General features: G+C 39.1%; 1 protein-coding gene across 2 annotated transcripts in view; it reads right to left on the bottom strand.

Annotated features, from left to right (window-relative positions):
- Window positions 1–18,733, bottom strand: part of MAN1A1 (mannosidase alpha class 1A member 1) — a 163,564-nt gene that overhangs the window by 142,957 nt on the left and 1,874 nt on the right. The gene's annotated exons all lie outside the window — the stretch shown is intronic.

Raw genomic sequence — 18,733 nt, forward strand, 5'->3', positions numbered from 1 at the left:
TTTCAAGGAGGCAGAATTTTCTGTAGTGAATATATATAGCAGAACCCCAGACAATCTGCCTCTAACAAGTAGTCTCATGACAAAGGAACCTCCAATGAAAGAAAAGCAGCTGGAAGCAGCAGAGATGGAGGGAGACCTCTGTGTATCCAGGCAACCCTGTCTTCTCCAACACTCAAGGGGCTCCGTGTCACGGCTATATTGGTATTAAAAATCAATACTCTACCACTTGGCCATAGTGGATTAGACACCTAACTACAGCTGGGTCAGATTCTCCATTCTGGTAATTTAGAATTTAGTCTCTGAGACACTTTTTGGAATATTAGTACTTTAACTCATTGGCCGTGGAAACTAAAGAAAGCATTTGTTTGCAGAGGAAAGAATAAAACAGATATGTCTACAGACAAAAGATCAAGTAACCCAGGATAAGAAACTAGAGGCATAGCAGTCTTGGTTCCAGATCCCTTGATAGTTCTAGGCCCTGTAGCATCTTGCTGCACTTCTTGACTTGAATCCATGACATAATCTCTCTTATCTTGCAATAAATATCCCTACACACTTTCTTTAACCTAAACTGAGTGGATTTATATTCTTACAAAAAAAATGATCCTTGCATCAAATTCTCAAGCAAAACAAAACAAAACAAACAAACAAAACTTGGGAAAACCCCAAGACTATGTCAATCTACTTGTCTGCCTTCTTCAACTATGTCAGAGTGGCTGAATCCTGCTAAAGAAGAACCAAACAAGTGAGCAGATGGAGCCATCACAAATCCACGGCCGCCAGCCCCAAATGTGTGCTTGGCAGTGCCCAGCAAGCTGTTTCTGTACTTAATGTTTGCACTGCCCCTACTCATCTTGCAGCTACCATCCCACCCCTCCAGTTCCAACCACTTTGGCCTTCTTGGAAGAAAGGTCTCTGTACTTCCTTCCCTCCCTTGCACTACGGATTCCACTCCAAATACACCACTGAATATGTTCTAGTAGGGATCTATTTCTGCCTGCTTGTTACCAAATCTGCAGGCCAATTCTTAGTCCTTATCTTGTTTCTCAGCATCATTTGACACTGCTGACACTCACTACTTAAAATGTTAAATATCCAAAAATGACCCAGGGTGCCATATTCTGCTAGTTTTCTTTCTGTGCTTCTGATGGCTCCTTCCCTGGTGTCTCTTACCCTGTGCATCCCTTAAATGTTGATGTTCCTCGGGCCTTAGGTCTTGAACTCTCGTAGTAGGATACTGTGTCCCTGAGAGAGCTTATCTACTTCTGCAGCTTGATGGTCTTAAGATTGGTATCTCTAGTTCAGTCCTGTCTTTGCAGTGCTTGCTCTTTATTTCCACTTGCCTGTGAGAGACCTTCCACACTTGGACATCTTTCTCATTTAATGCGAAGCACGCCAAACCAAATCCATCGTGCCTCTCCATTCCTCTACTTTGCCTAGGTCCCCACCATTACTCCATGCACAAAAACCAGGAACCCAAGCACTGTCTTTGATTCTACTTCCTTCATCTGTCTCCGGGTAAGTGTTCACAAACTTCTGTAAATGTTATCTTTTAAATATCTCGACAATCTGTCCACTTTGGCTATCCCCACTGCCCCCATGTTAAACAAGCCATCATCACCTCTCACCTGGATTACTGCAAAGCCCAACACGTGCCTGACTCCAACCTTATCCCAAAATACAAATTTGAGATTACTTCCTCAATTTAAAACCCTTTCATTGCTCCCAGAGATCTCAAGATAAAGTCCACACACCTTGTGAGATCCCTTCTCTGCTTTACTTCTCTGGCTTATTTATTAGCACTGGCTTCTCAATTGCTGGTTCATTGCTCAGTTAGCTGGTTCAGTTTTTGGCTTACCCTCAGGGCCTTCACACAGGCCCCCTTCCTCCTGCTCTTCAAGTGGCTAATCTCTACTCACCTCTAATGCTCTACTACTTTTAGAAAGTATTCCTGAAACTCCTAAACCTGAGCTAATGGTCCCTATCACACTCCCCCACTGCACCCCAAACTTCCCCTACTGGAACACTTATCACACTTCTCCTCCCTATCCTTGTGGATTCCAAATTGGCACTGGTCTCATATACCTTGCTTACTGTTGTCTCTCCAGTGCTCTGTACAAGGAAGTACTCCTAAATATTTCTGGAAAGAGCACTGTTGGAAATGTTTCTTCATTTGGCTTATTTTAGAAAATTAATATTAAAGTTGTTTTTTAAAAACATTTGGATATGAATGATTACTGTACTGCTCCACCTGAATATACTTTAGAAGGAGTTATACTGTCCAATGTATCATCATCGAGGACCAATTAAACATACTTTGTTGTTACTTCTATGTAAAATCTGAGCGTCAAGTCAGTAACGATGCTTACTTTGACTCAAATCTTTTTTGGCAATATACCTCATCATGAATTTTAAAATTAATATTTCACTTGTGTTACTTTGGTCATACTTTATGAACTGTCTCCCTTAAAAATTAAATAATTGCAAGATTATTCATTCTAAAATTTAGGAGTCATAGTTGCCCCAAGACTAAGGGGAGAAAAGGAAGCAACTTTTTTTAAAATTTACTTTGAGAGAGAGAGAGAGAGAGAGAGAGAGAGAGAGAGAGTGTGTGTGTGTGTGTGCACGCGCGCGTGCGTGCAGGGGAGGGGCAGAGAGATAGGGAGAGAGACAATCCCAAGCAGTCTGCACACTGACAGTGTGGAGCCTAATGTGGGACTCAAATTCATGAACTGTAACATCACGACCCGAGCTGAAATCTACAGTCCAATGAACCCAGGTGCCCCAGAAAGGAAGCAAATTTAGACTTTTTTCAGAGACAGTCCTCTTTCTCTCCATTTTGACTTAAACAACTTTCCAGAACTTCCAATTATTTTCATTAATGCTTAACGTATAATTTGAGATAATTATATACATACACATAATCATGTATACATTATGTATAAACATATCATTAAGGTGTATATGCTTACATTAATATACACTAATAAACATGTGCTTAATGTGGACCACAATATCATTAAGAGAAGCCTTTGCAAACAAACTGATCATGGGTTTTACTTTCAGAACTAAGTGTAAAAACAAGACACAACAGCACAAACTGAAAACTAAAATGAAAACAAACAAAAACAAAAACCCAGCAGGTTGTTTGCCACAAGCTGAGATGGAATATCAACCCTCATGCTCCTGTTTCCCCCTTACTTCTCAGGCAAAGGAGTGACTCCAGTGACTCCCAGTTCCTTAGTCAAAACAGGTAAGATCCTCAAGGATGCCAAGGCAAGGGGAGGGAGGTGCATTCACCAGGAGTGAATGCAGTCTTGGGAAGATTTGTGCCAGGGCCAGATAGAGCCAATGTCAAATCCCAGGTGAGCCACCCAGAAGCTCTGTAACCCCAGGCAGTTTTCACCACCCTTCTTGACCCCAATTTCTCATGTGTAAAATGGGGAAAATAAGACTGAAGTCACAGGGCTGTTCTGAGAATTCAGCAAGTTTATGTATGTAAAGTGGTTAGCACAGTGCCTAATAAGAAGTAAACACTCAACAATGGTATGCTATAATTACTTTCATATTTTTCATCCCTCTAGAATTAAAATTACAGATAAAAGAGACAAAATCCATACAAAGATGAGACTGTAAAAATCTAGTTATTCGTTGTTTTAATTATCTATAGATCAAGCTACAGAGAAAATCACTTAAAGGGGCTATTCTCAGAACAAGAAGAATAACATGCATTCTATTGGGAGAAAGAAGGAAGCATGTTATAGAGTGTAACTGAGAAAGTATATTTTTTTATTAAATGTGTGGTCCTAACTGCTACCTCTGTTTTAAACCTAGAGAAAAAGAGAAAATTAATGGCTATTGTTGTTGTTGTTCATAAATTAAATAGATCTGCAAATTAATAGCTGAAGTTTAAGAGTCATTTAAGGAATAAATGCGTTATCTCAAATATTCAGGCAAAATTCTGTTTAAGAAAGAAACAGCTAATGGGGGGCTTCTTATATAATGATGGGAAACTCTAGAATGCATTATATACAGACATTCTCTTTTATGATCACTAATGTGTTCTGTGCCTCTGGGGTTTGTGAAGACCGGGTACTCCAGAGTGAAGTACAAGAGCAGTGGTCTCACCTAGAGATGGAAGAGGGATTTCCCTCCTTACCAGTTTAGTTTACCACCTTCAGATCAGCTCTTGAAAGTGCTGACTGCAAAAATCCCCCAGTGCTTCGGAAAGCCCTAACAACCCTATGGTGATGATGCCTGAGATTTTGACTCAGTCAAAGGCATTCCTTCCTGAGACAGCCTTCCAGCAATTCCACTGAGAGCCAAAGGCCCACAGATATGCCAACCAATCATGTAACTAGACAGCTTTCCCCATAAGGAATTCTAAAACCTTGCAGCAAGTGCCCCACAGGTCAGGGAAAAGGTGATCTACCAGTGCTAACGTCTGGAATTCACCTCTTAAACTTCCAGGAAAACAAGAGTCCCCACTGATAACATAGTCCCTTCTTGATGATTAAGGTGACTAGTTAACATCCCACTTCTGCTACTGTTATCTACCTTTGTGTCATTAGCACCACCTCTCTGTGAGAGAAAACACAAAAGGATGAAAGATGACTAATAGCATGGGTTAAAAAGTATGAAAAAAAAAGGGGTGCCTGGGTGGCTCAGTTGGTTAAGCGTACGACTTCGCCTCAGGTCATGATCTCATGGTTCATGGGTTCGAGCCCTACGTGGGGCTCTGTGCTGACAGCTCCAAGCTTGGAGCCTGTTTAGGATTCTGTGTCTCCCTCTCTCTCTGCCCCTCCCTCACTCGTGCTATCTCTCTTTCTCTCTCTCTCAAAACTAAATGAACACTAAAAAAGTATGAAAGAAAAAATATAGCTAAATTAAGCTAAACTAATTCAGCTAAAATTAATAGTTAATTATCTACGGCATATTCAGCTCTAAAATTCTAAACCTCTATTACAACATCAAAGACAAGTTAGAGGAATTAGGTCAGAGCTTTTACTTATCAAGAATACATACGTTTTCCTAATGAGAAATCCATAGTCAGTTAACTCAAACCTGGTAATATAGTTTGTTAAAACTTCTAGTCCCCAAAGAAGTCCCTTCAAAATGCCTAAATTCTAGTGCCTTTACTTTATGAAAACCTAGAGTGTAATTCTACAGATCACAGGTGGGTGGAGAACTACAACCACAGAAGCAACTACACTGAATCCCAGATTTACAGGCATATTCTAATGGAACTACATTAAAGAAGCATCAAGAAAGAAATAGATGCACAGCATCTCCCCCAAGGGCAACTTTTTGTATTTTAGTTCATCACACTATGCTATATCTTGGAATAGGACTCTCTCCTATTTATAAAATTATTGTCTATTCAATTTCAATCAACTTTAGAAACACTGTCAAGGCATAGGAAATGCAAGATTCTTTTGAATTTAGCTTTTCCTATTTCCTTACCACCAATGTCAGTCAAGTAGATTTAAAATTCTAAGACCGAAACAAATAGATTGGGAGCGGGGCATTAAACAAACAAACAAACAAACAAACAAACAAACAAAAAACAGCTAGAAAAAAAAGGAGACTAAAACATACGGTCAGCAAAGAATATCTTTAGCTCTCTACACTAATCAGTTTTAATCAAATAAATCCTACTTTGAAATCTAACGTGACATGACTTAAAAATTAAAATAATACCATAAGTCAAAAGCCTTCTATTATTTTAGGTTGAATCATAAGAACTTATGTCTTGTTTCTTAGGTTAAGATTAAATTCAGTTAAAATGTTCTTCAGAAAGCCTTGAAGAATATAATGTTCCAATAAAAGGAAGTAAACTTTTAGAACATTAGTGATGTTCTGTTTCCAAATCTAATCCTCCAGGCATAAGCTACAAAGTTAATAAAGAGCAGATTAAAACCAACCAAGAACAAATTATTAGTTCCGTTTTCCATTTCACTCTTCAATTCTTGTTTTAAATGCACTAGGAATCTCAGCCGCAGACGTGGTTAAAGCTGCAGTGGCTCTAATAATCAGCGGATCTTATCACAAAGGGTGTAGATACTTCCTAAATGAAAGCGCCATATGCCTAATTATTGAGCTAAATTTATACATGTAGCTATCTCTGAATGAAACATTTTCAGCCTTGCAGCTCACAAAATATTTCTTTTCATGCCTTTAAGGTATTTCTCCAGATTTCATTCTCCCCTGCTTTTTTTCTCCTCCCTCAGTTTGAGCATTGTGTGACATACCAGGCCAGGAAGCTAGAGGTAACTGGACACTGATAAATAGTCACCCCCTCTATGGTCTTCCCAAGGATGAACATCACTTCTGTGAGATAACAATTGAAACAAGGCAAAACAATGCTTACTTTCCTGCCACAGGAAGCAGGAATTTTGGCAACAACAACAAAGTACAGAGGTAACAGCAGAAAATACAAGCGACTAGCATTGGTTAGTTCAACAATACTGTGGCCAAAGCTTCCCCTTCTTTCCTGGAAATGACTTCTCGAATCCACTTACCAACAATCCCTTTCTTAACAAAAGTCCAAGCTTACTACTCCAACCAATCCCTAGTTACTGACAAATAAATACTATAAATACTAATAATGAATGCTATGAGTCAGGTATTACACGGAGAGATTCACATACATTTTCTACTTTAATTCTCACAAGGACTCTGCACAAGAGAAATGTTAGCCCCATTTCACGGGTGTAGAAAGGGAGGCGCAGAAGGGATTCTGCTCTGCCACAGTGCTTCACTGTCTGACTAGAATTTTGGTGATAGACTTGAATTGTTTCTCAATTTGGTTACATTTAAGACAAATTTCTTTCCATTGTTAATTCTGGACCACGAACCCATGGAATAGAAAAAGGTCTCTTCATACTCAGGGGGTCTAACATCTAGTTAGATAACATATATGCTCATGAATTAGCAACCCACAGGGCAAAGACAGAGATAACAAATGCCATGGGAATTTGGAGAAGGGAAGAGCAGCGAAGGCTGGGAATGTGAGAAAGGGCTTCATGGGGAACATGGGGCAAGTAAGAGGACATGCCAACTGAGAGGAATAAACTAAACAAGGCAAAACAAGTGTTTTGGAGACAGTAACTATGCAAGTTTAGCTAAGGCAGTTTAGTTTAGTTTAACTAAAGCTAAAGTCTCCCAATTTAAGAGCTATGTATGATTCAAGAAGCAGAGCCCGATTTATAGAAGACTATGAATGCCAGCCCAAGGAATGGAGACTTCCTCCTAGAGCAATATTTTTCACACTCTAGTCACTTGGCCAGTGGTATCAGCATCAACCAGGAGCATGCTAAAAATGCAAATTCTAGGGCCTACTCAGATCTACTGAATCAGAAATTCTGGGGGCAGAGCCCAGCAATCTGTGTTAATTTGCCCTCCAAAGGATTCTGAGGCTGGCTAAAGTTTGAATTGCTACTCCACAGGAAATGGAGACCCACTAAAACCTCTGAGATAGGTGACTTAAGAGAAGTGATGTTTTAGGAAAATTCATCTAATAGTGAGCTGCAGAATGAATTAGAAAAGGGGCCATTTGCAAATTCATAAAGTTCACAGAGCTTCTACCGTGCAATTATTTATATGAGACGGCCCTTTTCAGGAGCTACAAAATATTAAATTGGAAAACAGGAGACCAAGGTTCTTTTGCAAAATATCACACCTTCTTACAGAGAAATGTTTATTAAATTCTAATTTCTCTAGTGGAAAATAACCCCTAACCTATTACTTTTCATTTCAGGGTGGTACTGTAAACATTACTTATAAAAACATCATTGTCTCAAAAATATTTGCTGGCAGGAGCAGCAGGAAGGGGGACACCCAAACCAACTTTAATTAGGTGTCTCATGTATAAAATTGAAATCTAAGAAAAATGACAACTCTTCATAAATGTAGTCCACAACTCTAGATAATAATGAATAGAAATGAATGAGGACCCTACCTAATTTAAAAGTCACATACCTGAAAAATAAAATACTGAATGTAAACATAAAGCAGACTAACTTTTAAACAAACACAAACTTTTATATTCAATTAAGTATTGACTTCCAAAAATATCTCACAAGTATCTACATTGATTTCAGCACTGTTACATCCGGTCAAAAGATTTTTTATGAAAAATCTTCACAGCCAGTTTATGAATCATATAAGAAAATGAATACAGGTTTTCGTTTTATAAATGATTGTGAAAAAAACTTTAAAATGGTTAAAGGTATTTCCTACATTGATTAATTTCTATTCACTAGATCTGATTATGAATGACTTTTGACTGTTAAAAAGTATCAAGCTTTCCCTCAAAAGACAATGGTTTGTAGCCTATGATGATTCATAGAAGGGGCTTCAAAGATGAGTGGACACCATTTTTGGATTATGTGATTATATAAAGTGGGGGTAGGGGCGCCTGGGTGGCTCAGTCAGTAAAGCATCCGACTTCGGCTCAGGTCGTGATCTCACGGTTTGTGAGTTCAAGCCCAGAGCCTGGAGCCTGCTTCGGATCCTGTGTCTCCTTCTCCCTCTGCCCCTCCCCCGCTTGTGCTCTGTCTCTCAAAAATAAATAAATGTGAAAAAAAAAAAATTAAAGTGGGGGTAGGTGTGTCACACTTGAGTAACTCCTCTTGGTATGTTTGCTTAAATAAGCACATTCATTCAACAAATATTTACGGAGTCCTATTATGGGCAAGACCCAGAGTTAGCTGACCCATTAGGTACATAAGGGGGAAGCTCTGTCCCGCTCTCAACATGTTAGTCCTGGAACCAATTCACAACAATGAAGAGCCAACATCACAGTTCTCTTGGAGTAAGAGAAAGTACTTCTAACCTATGCTATGGCTTCATCTTATTATTGATAGACCACTTACTAAATCATAATTTTTATTCACCCTAACTGCTAAAACAGCTTAAAGCAGTAGTTAATAAATCATCTTCATTTTTTATGCTCCTCAAATTGCCCACCCCACCCAGCTTCCTTTTTGTTGTTTTTTTTAAGCTAATAAGTTCTTCATCACATATCCAAAGTTAAGTAATCCCTAGGAGGATTAAATAATGAAGACTAACCAAAATGCTTAATATGAGTAAATATACACAATGTATTAAATACACGCCAATTACTAAGTAGAGGTCCTTTTACACTTAATAAGAATGCCTTATAAAATTGCTGACTCGGGCTAATAACTCCTGAGGACACAGTATGGACTGTTGAAACATTTCTAATTATGAGATGAAAACCTGTAGTTGACTAGATACATCATAACATTCAACACTGCTAGTTGACTACAAAAATAACATGTCTCGGAGAACAGCATCCTAAACATTCTAAAATTACTATCATCTTAAACCACAATTTATAAAAATAATATAGTACATTTATGTCAATTGTTATTCACCATGTTAACGCAGTCTCAGAGCCAAATTGAAACAGTTCTGGCGTTTGGCAGACTTTTATGAATTAACCAAGGTCAGAGTAAAAATACATCTTGAAATGTGCAGCTCCTCACTATCTTAAAAACGCATGACTAAAAGCACGTTATTTGAAGGAGTAGCAAAAAACAAAAAGCCCAAATTTCATAAGCAAATCATGCTTTTCTTGCACTCTCAAAATACCTTACACAAAATGCATATTTATCATATTTAAAACATTAAATACCTGTAAAATAAATAGCATAATTTTTCTTCTGTAAGAAATCAGCTTTGTTAAGACTTGCCATTTTCTGGCATCACTAAAATCACTTCTGAAATTCTATTTGGACTATTTTTGATCTTCAACTATAATCTTAAAATATTAAGAAACCATCCTGATGATTCTATTTTTTTTTAATTTTTTTTAACATTTATTTATTTTTGAGACAGAGACAGAGCATGAACAGGGGAGGGGCAGAGAGAGAGGGAGACACAGAATCGGAAACAGGATCCAGGCTCCGAGCCATCAGCCCAGAGCCTGACGCGGGGCTCGAACTCACGGACTGCGAGATTGTGACCTGAGCTGAAGTTGGACGCTTAACCGACTGAGCCACCCAGGCGCCTCATCATCCATCCTGATGATTCTAGAAGGAGAAGGATGTCTCCCTCCTTCCCCAGATCTTTAAAGAGGCCAATACTTTCCTCAAATATCTGATGCAAAAGCCCAACTAGAACTTAACAATGAAGATGAGCTGATGGAAGCTGGCTGGGTCTTAGCTGCGGAAAAGCAGACTGTTCCAAGGTTCTTGGTAAGTACCCCTATCGATAAAGAATACTTTTTTATTCTAAGGGTCCAACTCAGGGAGGAAGCAAATATTATTGTAAGTTTTTTTGTATGTTTTGTTTTTTGTTGTTTTAAATAAAATGCTGTCTATCACCTTACAGGACCTTGCCTCCTTTGGGAGCCCATGTCTAACCAGCCAGCTTGTTAGATCCACCTTCTCTGATGGACACCCCACTCCTTGGGCTTCCAGGCTTTGCCTTTTCCCTAAATCCTGTCCTTTAATAACTTCCTTGTTCTATCCAACTCACAATGAGGAAATGCAACTAGTCAACCAACACAGAAGAAATTGTTGCTCAAAGGAACGCAAATTAAATATAAAAGATACTGTTTCATCACCTATGAAATTTACAAAGATTCAGTAGACTACAGTCACTATATTACAAGTGGAAGCATAAATTCTTTTTGGAAAATAGCCCTCAAAATGTACTATGATCCCTTGATCCATTCATTTCCTCTTCTAGGAATTCAAGGGGAAATCCTACTTATGGGGGGTTAGAGCAATAAAAAATGATACGGAAACTTAATGGAGAAAGGTGTTTATCTCGGCATTTTTTATATGAAAATAAAAACTGGAAATAATCTAAATGTTCAGATCCAAGGGAATGGTTAAACAAACTATGATACTTCAATTACATATATTATATTATCATAAAATGACACAGTTATAACTGTGGGGGAAAAAAACCCTATATATTGGGGTGAAGTAGTGTTGATATTACCTGTGACTAAATGATAGGACTGTGAAGGATATTTTTTTTCCTTTTTCTATTCCTGTGTACTTCTAAATGTTCTCCCCACTACCACCCACCCCTGGCCAGCATTAGTTTGTAATGAAATAAGACAATGAAAGATATTTCCTTCTTCTACAAACCTATTCTCGCCCTTGCTAAGACAAATCTCAAAGTATAATAATTTCTGCTGGGCAACTTGAGTGATATACTTTTAACAGCGGCCTTTAAGAAGCAATACATCTATGAAAGGGAGGCACTGATGGCAAAATTTCAGGCAGCTGGGAATGAGATTTCGAGACTGGGAACACACCCCTGCGCTTCCTTAATCATTCCACAGGGCTGTCCTTTAGCCTTATGCCCTGACAGAGAGTCAGTGAGGAAACACACACTTTACACAGTTCCAGCACATACTGTTGTGAAAGGGGAACTAGGGTCAGACAGTCATGCCCAAACATCAGCTCAGGGAATTTGGACATGGCTACCCACAGCAGGGATCATGAGCCCTGGCCCCCTGTCTCTGGACCTTCTGGACCCTTAGAAAAATCAAGCGCTCCTCATAGGACTTTGAAAAGACCATTCAGTGAGAAAGGACTTGGTAGGTAGATTCCAGCAATAGCTCATGGACTTTGCATGGCTTAAGTTCCCTCTGCATCAGTTCACAGACTGTTTACATGCCTCTTGGCCACACCCTTCCTCATAAACCCACACCCTCGGCAAACAGGTATCCCTGCTAGTCTGTAGCAAAGAGGGTGTCAGCATATGGCATGCTGTTATTAGACCCCCCCAGAGGAAGCTGGTGTGCTTCTTCATGTCCTCATCCCTCTCTTCCATGCCTCCTCTCACACCCCAAGTGCCCTCACCGAACTAAGGACTGGGGACAGGACAACCCAGTGGGGGACCCACATACCAAAGTGTGAAGAAGTGCAAAGGAAAGTTAGTATAGTATGGCCTGTCACTAAATGAACAGATGCAGAGCAAGAGTGATGGGAAAGCAGTGAGGCAAATCAGGAACCGGGCCTTTGATAAGCTTAAGAACCGGGACACAAATGGACTGAAAAAAAGGACTTGATGGAGGCAGGCATTCTAGTTACAAAAGACAAGTGACTACAAAGGATAGCAGGCCTTTTAATTTTATTATCTCTGTTCTGGATTATCTGCTCGACTCCTGGGCATTAATGTACCTAAAGCAACTGCCAGAGTATTCAAGATGGAAAGGAGGGCTGCGCCTTTTAAATGCTCTTAAGCCTTAATCTCATCTGGTTTTCTTTCAAGTACCTAATGATCACAGAAGTCTGTGTCAGGACCCAGTGGGAGTAGGGCAGTGCTGCCCCCTTCTTTGGAGCAAAGGAATTAGTCAGCATCGCTTTCTCAGGCAATACCTTACCAAGCAAAGATGTTCCTGCCCTTCTCGGATGGTCTCAGTGGGGCTTCTCACTGCTGGTCTGCCATTCAGGGCTGAGGAGGAGGGAGGGCCAGGCCAGCCAGCCTCCAAAACATATGATCTCATAAGAGTCAAGAAATCACAGGCGGAGTGGGGCCTTCAGGCTAAGACGCAGTTCCCAGCTCTGACTTTAGTGCACTGGGGGGAATTTCAGGAAGTCACAGCTCGCTGGGCCCTGTGTCTCATGGAAAATGAGTACTGGGCTTCAGGATCTCAGAGGTCTTTCTGGGCCAGAAACCCTAATAAATCTCAATTCATGGCTCTCAAAGAAGGGCAAAACCTTTGAGTTATAAAGTATAAATGCTTTATGTGAATTTTCATTGTTAGGGGATAGACTGAGCTCTGATTATAGCATTGATCATGATGAAGTAAATTTCTGTCAAGTCTAAAATAATTTTCTTCTCATTTCTTAAAAACATTCCTCCAAAGGTAAAACTGGTTAAAACACACTTAACTCAATCTATTTCAGGGAACAGTTTCAATGCCTAAGAGGTAACTCAAGGACTGTGATGGCTCTGAGAAGATGGCAGTTCAGCAATAAGCACATTTGACTATGAGAAAGAAACTAATTCTTTAACAAATACTTGAAGTACAGAAGCTGAAGAAGTCTATCATTTTAAAGATACCTGAAGTTTTTTTGGAATTCGGAAGGAATCTGAGAAAATCAGAGTTGACAGTAACACAGTAAAATCATAGCTGTCTGGAAAGATCATCTTGATGAGCTGGAAATGTATCCTTTTAAGCACTAAACTTAATTTGAACTGTTTTTGGTAACTTTTTGAAACTTCATTATCCACTTCCTGATTTACTAAACAGTATGAAACAATGTAATCTTAGATTGATAGCTTTAGGTAGCGACTAATAATAATAATATCAAGTGGCATTTATCATACACACACCTGGCATGCTGAATATCATTCGAAGTGTTCAGTGTGGATGATCTCATTTGAGACCTCTGATCCAACAAAATGGGTGCCATTATTATCTTCATTTTACAAATGAGAAAAGTGAAGCTCAGAAAGATTAAACTGTAACTGCTTTAAAGTCAAAGAGCTGGAAATGGAAGAGATTCAGGCTCAGGTCATCTGCCTCCAGACCAGCCCTTCTCACCACCACAGCACTGCAAGTGGTTGGAGCAGGAACAGGCAAGGGCATCTGGAGACTCTTCAGGACCTACTTGGGTAAAGAGAACTGTGCTCCCACAATATAGAACCCATAGTGGTGTAATGTTTACATGTATGTCTACTTTTTTGAAAAATACAGTCCTGCAGGCCAGCTATCAATTCTTCTGTTACACATGATGCAATGTCAAAAGAATATGCACATTTATAGTTTGAAAGCACTCCCCCACACAGTCACACTTCTTTTCTCTAAGCTGTCTCTCTTCTCTTTTGCTTCCCCACCTCTCTTTGTAAAGAATGTCCAACTGAATGATTACAAATGCCTCGGCTTCCCACAGATCTTTACAAAGAGAAAAAAATGTCGCATCAAACTTTTCCTGAGTGGCTTTAAAAAGAAGAGGTCTTCTAAATCATGCCGCTAATAAGATTTAAAAAACAATGACTACAGTTCATGTAACTTAACTAATATAAACTCAGATTTATAATACTGCAGAATTGTGTTTTGTACTCATCCTACATTAAGTCCTTCAAATAATGAATATGGCCAGTCCATTTATACACGTCAGTGGCATTTGATTTAGGAGGCAAACCACGGTAAGACAGTGAGCATGTTGAGATAGGGCTTCTTCCATCCTCAACTCTAATGTGATTTCCAGAAGAATCTTTGCGTCTCAGTTTCATCTACTGTAAAATGAATAAGCTGAGCTATCTTTAAGGATTCATACAGATGAATGAACACTTTATGGCTCAGAGAATATATTTACTTTTAAAAATCAGAGAGTTATCATTTTTACGGCATATTGTTAGTAACAGAAAAAAAATTTGCATAGTTTGCGTAAACGATCTTTAAACAGGTTTGGGAGTGGGGGTAAAGGGGTTGGGGCGTGGTTAGTTAGAGGTAGTTCAATTACTTAACACTAAACAAGACAGTAGGCTAAGAACTGAGGGAAAAGTCATGACTTGGTTTCCCCAAAGAAAGAATCTCTTCCTTAAACTACCAAATGCTGGTTTCTCCTTTACCATGTAGATCTGCTTAGGGTCAAGCATTTCTAAAATTTTTTTTTTTTTTTTAACGTTTATTTATTTTTGAGACAGAGAGACACAGAGCATGAACGGGGGAGGGGCAGAGAGTGAGGGAGACACAGAATCGGAAGCAGGCTCCAGGCTCTGAGCCATCAGCCCAGAGCCCGACGCGGGGCTCGAACTCACAAACCGCGAGATCGTGACCTGAGCTGAAGTCGGACACCCAACCGACTGAGCCACCCAGGCGCCCCTAGGGTCAAGCATTTCATACTATCTCTGGAGTCCACCAGGTAGATGCTCCTATTTGACCATTCAAAACTCATCTTTGACAAACACATACATTTTTATGGTTTTGTAGAACCATAAAGAACTTAAAAGGCCACAGGTTCTCTATTGGGCCAGAGGGTATAATCAGGTTCCAATGTAGTGCTGATCTACCCATGTATATTTATCCCTCATCACTCATACTGGTCTGTGGGTATTCCTCTTCTCTGACATTGAGACACATGCTTTAAACTCTCCTTAATGAAGAATTTGTACTACCATAGTTAATGGAATAATTCAATACAAATATGTAAGCTCTCCACTGAAATCCAAAAATTCAGATGTCATACAAAGGCATATGTGAAATACTAAGATATATTTCTTAGGATGGTTTATTTTACCAGCTCACCGAAGACATACAGAAGCATTGACTTGAAAATGCACTTTTTAACCACTTTTCATACCCTTAACTAGGTTCCCAGGCCTAGTTTAAAGAGGAAGACAGAATACTCCTCTCAAATTATCAACAGCTTCCAGAAAATTAAGCTGAACGTAATTGATTATCCATTCACAGTCTTTTCTTGCTTTCATGTATTAATATTCAACAGTCAGCATCTACTCTAGTACTTAGACCATTGAAATTTGAATTTATTCATCTATTCATTATTTAAAGAGAAAAAAAAGATTTTATTAACATTCTATGACCTACCTGCTCTGGGGAAAGACCTAAGAGTGGGGGAATCTGGCATTTGCCCATTGTTAATACCAAGTGCGTTTCAGACCAGGATGAGCAGGATAGGTGAGGTAACCTGAGAGTATTTCAGTTCCTCTGGAGTCAGGTCTTCAAATTGTGACTTTTAGTATTATGCAAATATTATTTTCCACATCAGAACTACCCATACAAATAAACTGTAAAGCTGAGTTTCAGAATAAAAGTATTAGTCTGTCAAGGTAGATTATTCCTACATCTGATCTTTAATAAAAAGGGGTTGATCGTCAATAGCTGACTTATAGACTCAAGAACAGCGTAAGACTAAACTAAGGCATAAAAATATGTATTTAACCATTAGCTATCAATATGAACATTTTCTTTAAACTTATGATCATATAAACAGGTCTGGAATAAAAAACTAAAGACTGCTTTGAGAAGCCTAGAGACAACTGTGACCCATGGCTAACCAGTCCTAAAGCCTTACCTGATAGACCCAAAGTTGACTGTCAGCCCCTTCATCCCTACCCCATTTAGGTTGGTGGAGATTCCAGCTGGAGATTCCAGTCTGAGAAAGGAGGAATCCCTCTGACAACTTAACTGTCTTCAGCCCCTATTACTCAAGGACTCTCCATAATTCCAATAGATGAAAAATGAAATTATTCATCCTCTAAATTAGGAATACGGCTCTAATCCTAAAGGACAGTGCAACTTCTTTGTATAGACTCAATAAAACAAAACAAAACAAAATAGGAAAAGAGCTTCCCAATTAAAAAAAAAAAAAGGGTCAAGGTAGAAGAGAAACTATTCTTCTAAAAATTCCATGGTGCTATTTTAACTTCTGTACTTTATTATTTTAACACTGCTTTTTACATTAAGCACAACCTGAGTACAATTTTAAAAAGATCAAACTCATGAAAATATGTATTATGTATTATAAAATTCAGGGAAATTCCAGAGTTGGTTTACAAAGTTGTTTGGGGGGGGGGTGGGTATCTTGGTTTCAATTTTAAGTTTTACGTCAAAGATTTACCATCCGTCAAATTAGTATTGAACAGCATATAATGCCTTTTTGTAAAGGGTGCTAGGCAATATCCTATTTGAAATTATGGCTGTCTGCTCGTGGCACAAATTTGTTAAAAATTTACCAAAGTGCCAGTAACAATTGTGTTGGCAGTATAAAAACAGTATTCGCTGCCTTTAAACCAAATTTACAAAATAAATGTTTGGCTCAGAAATTATAGTCTACGCTCTCAACATATTAGACTTGCCTATACCTTCTAAATTTTAGCTATAAAACTGTTAGTACATTCGGGTGTGATAGAGAACCTAAGTATATAAAGAAAACTAGAAAATACAGGAACAACAAAGATCAAAACCAAGGCAAAGATCCACTGGTCCATGACAAATGTCCACGGTGGTGCCAGAAACAGACTCTAAAAGTGTGAAGTTAAAGTGCAGGGTACTCACTCTATTCACAATGGATAACCACTCTTTCCCCTCTAAACCTGAACATTTTCAGCACAGTTTCAGAATGGCATGAGTTACTTTTTGGGGGGGGCGGGGGGGAGTGGTTTACAAAGGAGCACATCTGCCTGAACTAATCAGATGAAAAACCATAATCCATTTCTTCCCATTAGTTTTGACTAAACACTGAAGCTAATTATGTCAGCTTTTTTGGGTTTTCACGGCAACATGGAATTTTAAAGAACACATTTAGTTCCACCACTTTATGCAAGACTGGGCAGTTTCAAAACATCTAACTGCTAAGATGTTAGCACCACACAGACACAGAAGGCTACATAAATTTTCCTTATAAGGCTAATTAAGACCTTTTGATTTAGAGAGACAGAGAACATGGATCTAATACGGGCAGATACGCATACTGTTAATATGCTGTCCTGAATTCCCACTGCTTCTGCTCTAAATGCACTTTTAATCGCTATTGGTCAGTACCAATCACTTTTTAACTTCCATGCATCTTTAGTATTTGAAATAATTTCTTTGGACAACTGTGATCTGCACTAAGTGGCAGCTCATAGGAATTTAAAGGCGTGAAACATGTGAATTACACTGTTTTAAACCTAAGGGAAACGTAAACATACAGATTTGGGGTTAATTTACATACAGGTTTCATTTGGAGATTTTTAAGGATGGGAGATGAAGAGGAGAGGGAGACTGGTGAGAAGTAAAGCTTTTCCCCCCATTTTCCTGCTTTGGTAGCCCTGGCAGGATTGAAGGGCTTCCCAGAGAAGGGAATCTGCACGACAGAAGTTGTCCAGGTGCATAAAATCCTTTCCCTCAAGTCTGGGGTTCTATGCCTAAGGAAGAGTCCCAAAGTAGAAACGCTGATGGGCTGTTGAAGGAAGCTACCTGCACAAAAGGAAGAAGGCACCCTCCTCGTGCCTAGGGTAAACTGAAAGGGATTCAAATCCACTTTAACTTGCTCAATTACAGCTTAACCAAATTCACCTGGTCTTATAGTTAAGGTCATAAATCCTGTGACAATCCAGCTGCCTCTGTTCTGTAGTCACTCACGCTAAATACCTCTTCACCAACTCGAACATTCTGTTTATTCTCTGAAAGTGGGGGAATGAGGATGCTTCCTTTCCTGATTACCCACACAATATCAAAACACAAAATTTATTTTCAGAGACTGTGGAATTTTTTAAATGATAACAACATTACTTCCCCTCATAATGCATTTTAGAATGATTTGGGATGAAATGCTTTAATATGGTTCCTACAGCTCTTGGATTGTGTAAGAATCCAGGCGGGCACAGTTTTACACAGGGGAGTAGCCATGGAAGGAAGCATGTCCACAAAGAGCCTGCTGACTGGTGACAGTGACGGGGCTTCAAGTCCTGACTTGGTCACTAACTGGTTCTGGGGCTTTTGGGCTTCTCAACTTTCATCTTTAAATTGACAGCCCTAAATGACTTTTAAGGTCCCCTTCAGCTTTAAGCCAGTGAAGTAACCATACGTTACAAGTACGAGAAAGAAATTATGAAAGACTTATCAAAGTCCATGTTTGTCCTGGATTAACTTTGTCATCTCTGTGCTACTGTGGAGGCAAACCTGTTGCATCACATAAAATACTCTTTTTCTGGCTACATTAAAAATGCAAGAAGAGACAATAGGCTGGCTCTTTAAATGTTTCATTTTTTTTTAAAGTGTAAACAACAG

This window comes from Felis catus, chromosome B2 (genome assembly GCF_018350175.1).
Source record: "Felis catus isolate Fca126 chromosome B2, F.catus_Fca126_mat1.0, whole genome shotgun sequence".
In the NCBI taxonomy this organism is placed as follows: Eukaryota; Metazoa; Chordata; class Mammalia; order Carnivora; family Felidae; genus Felis; species Felis catus.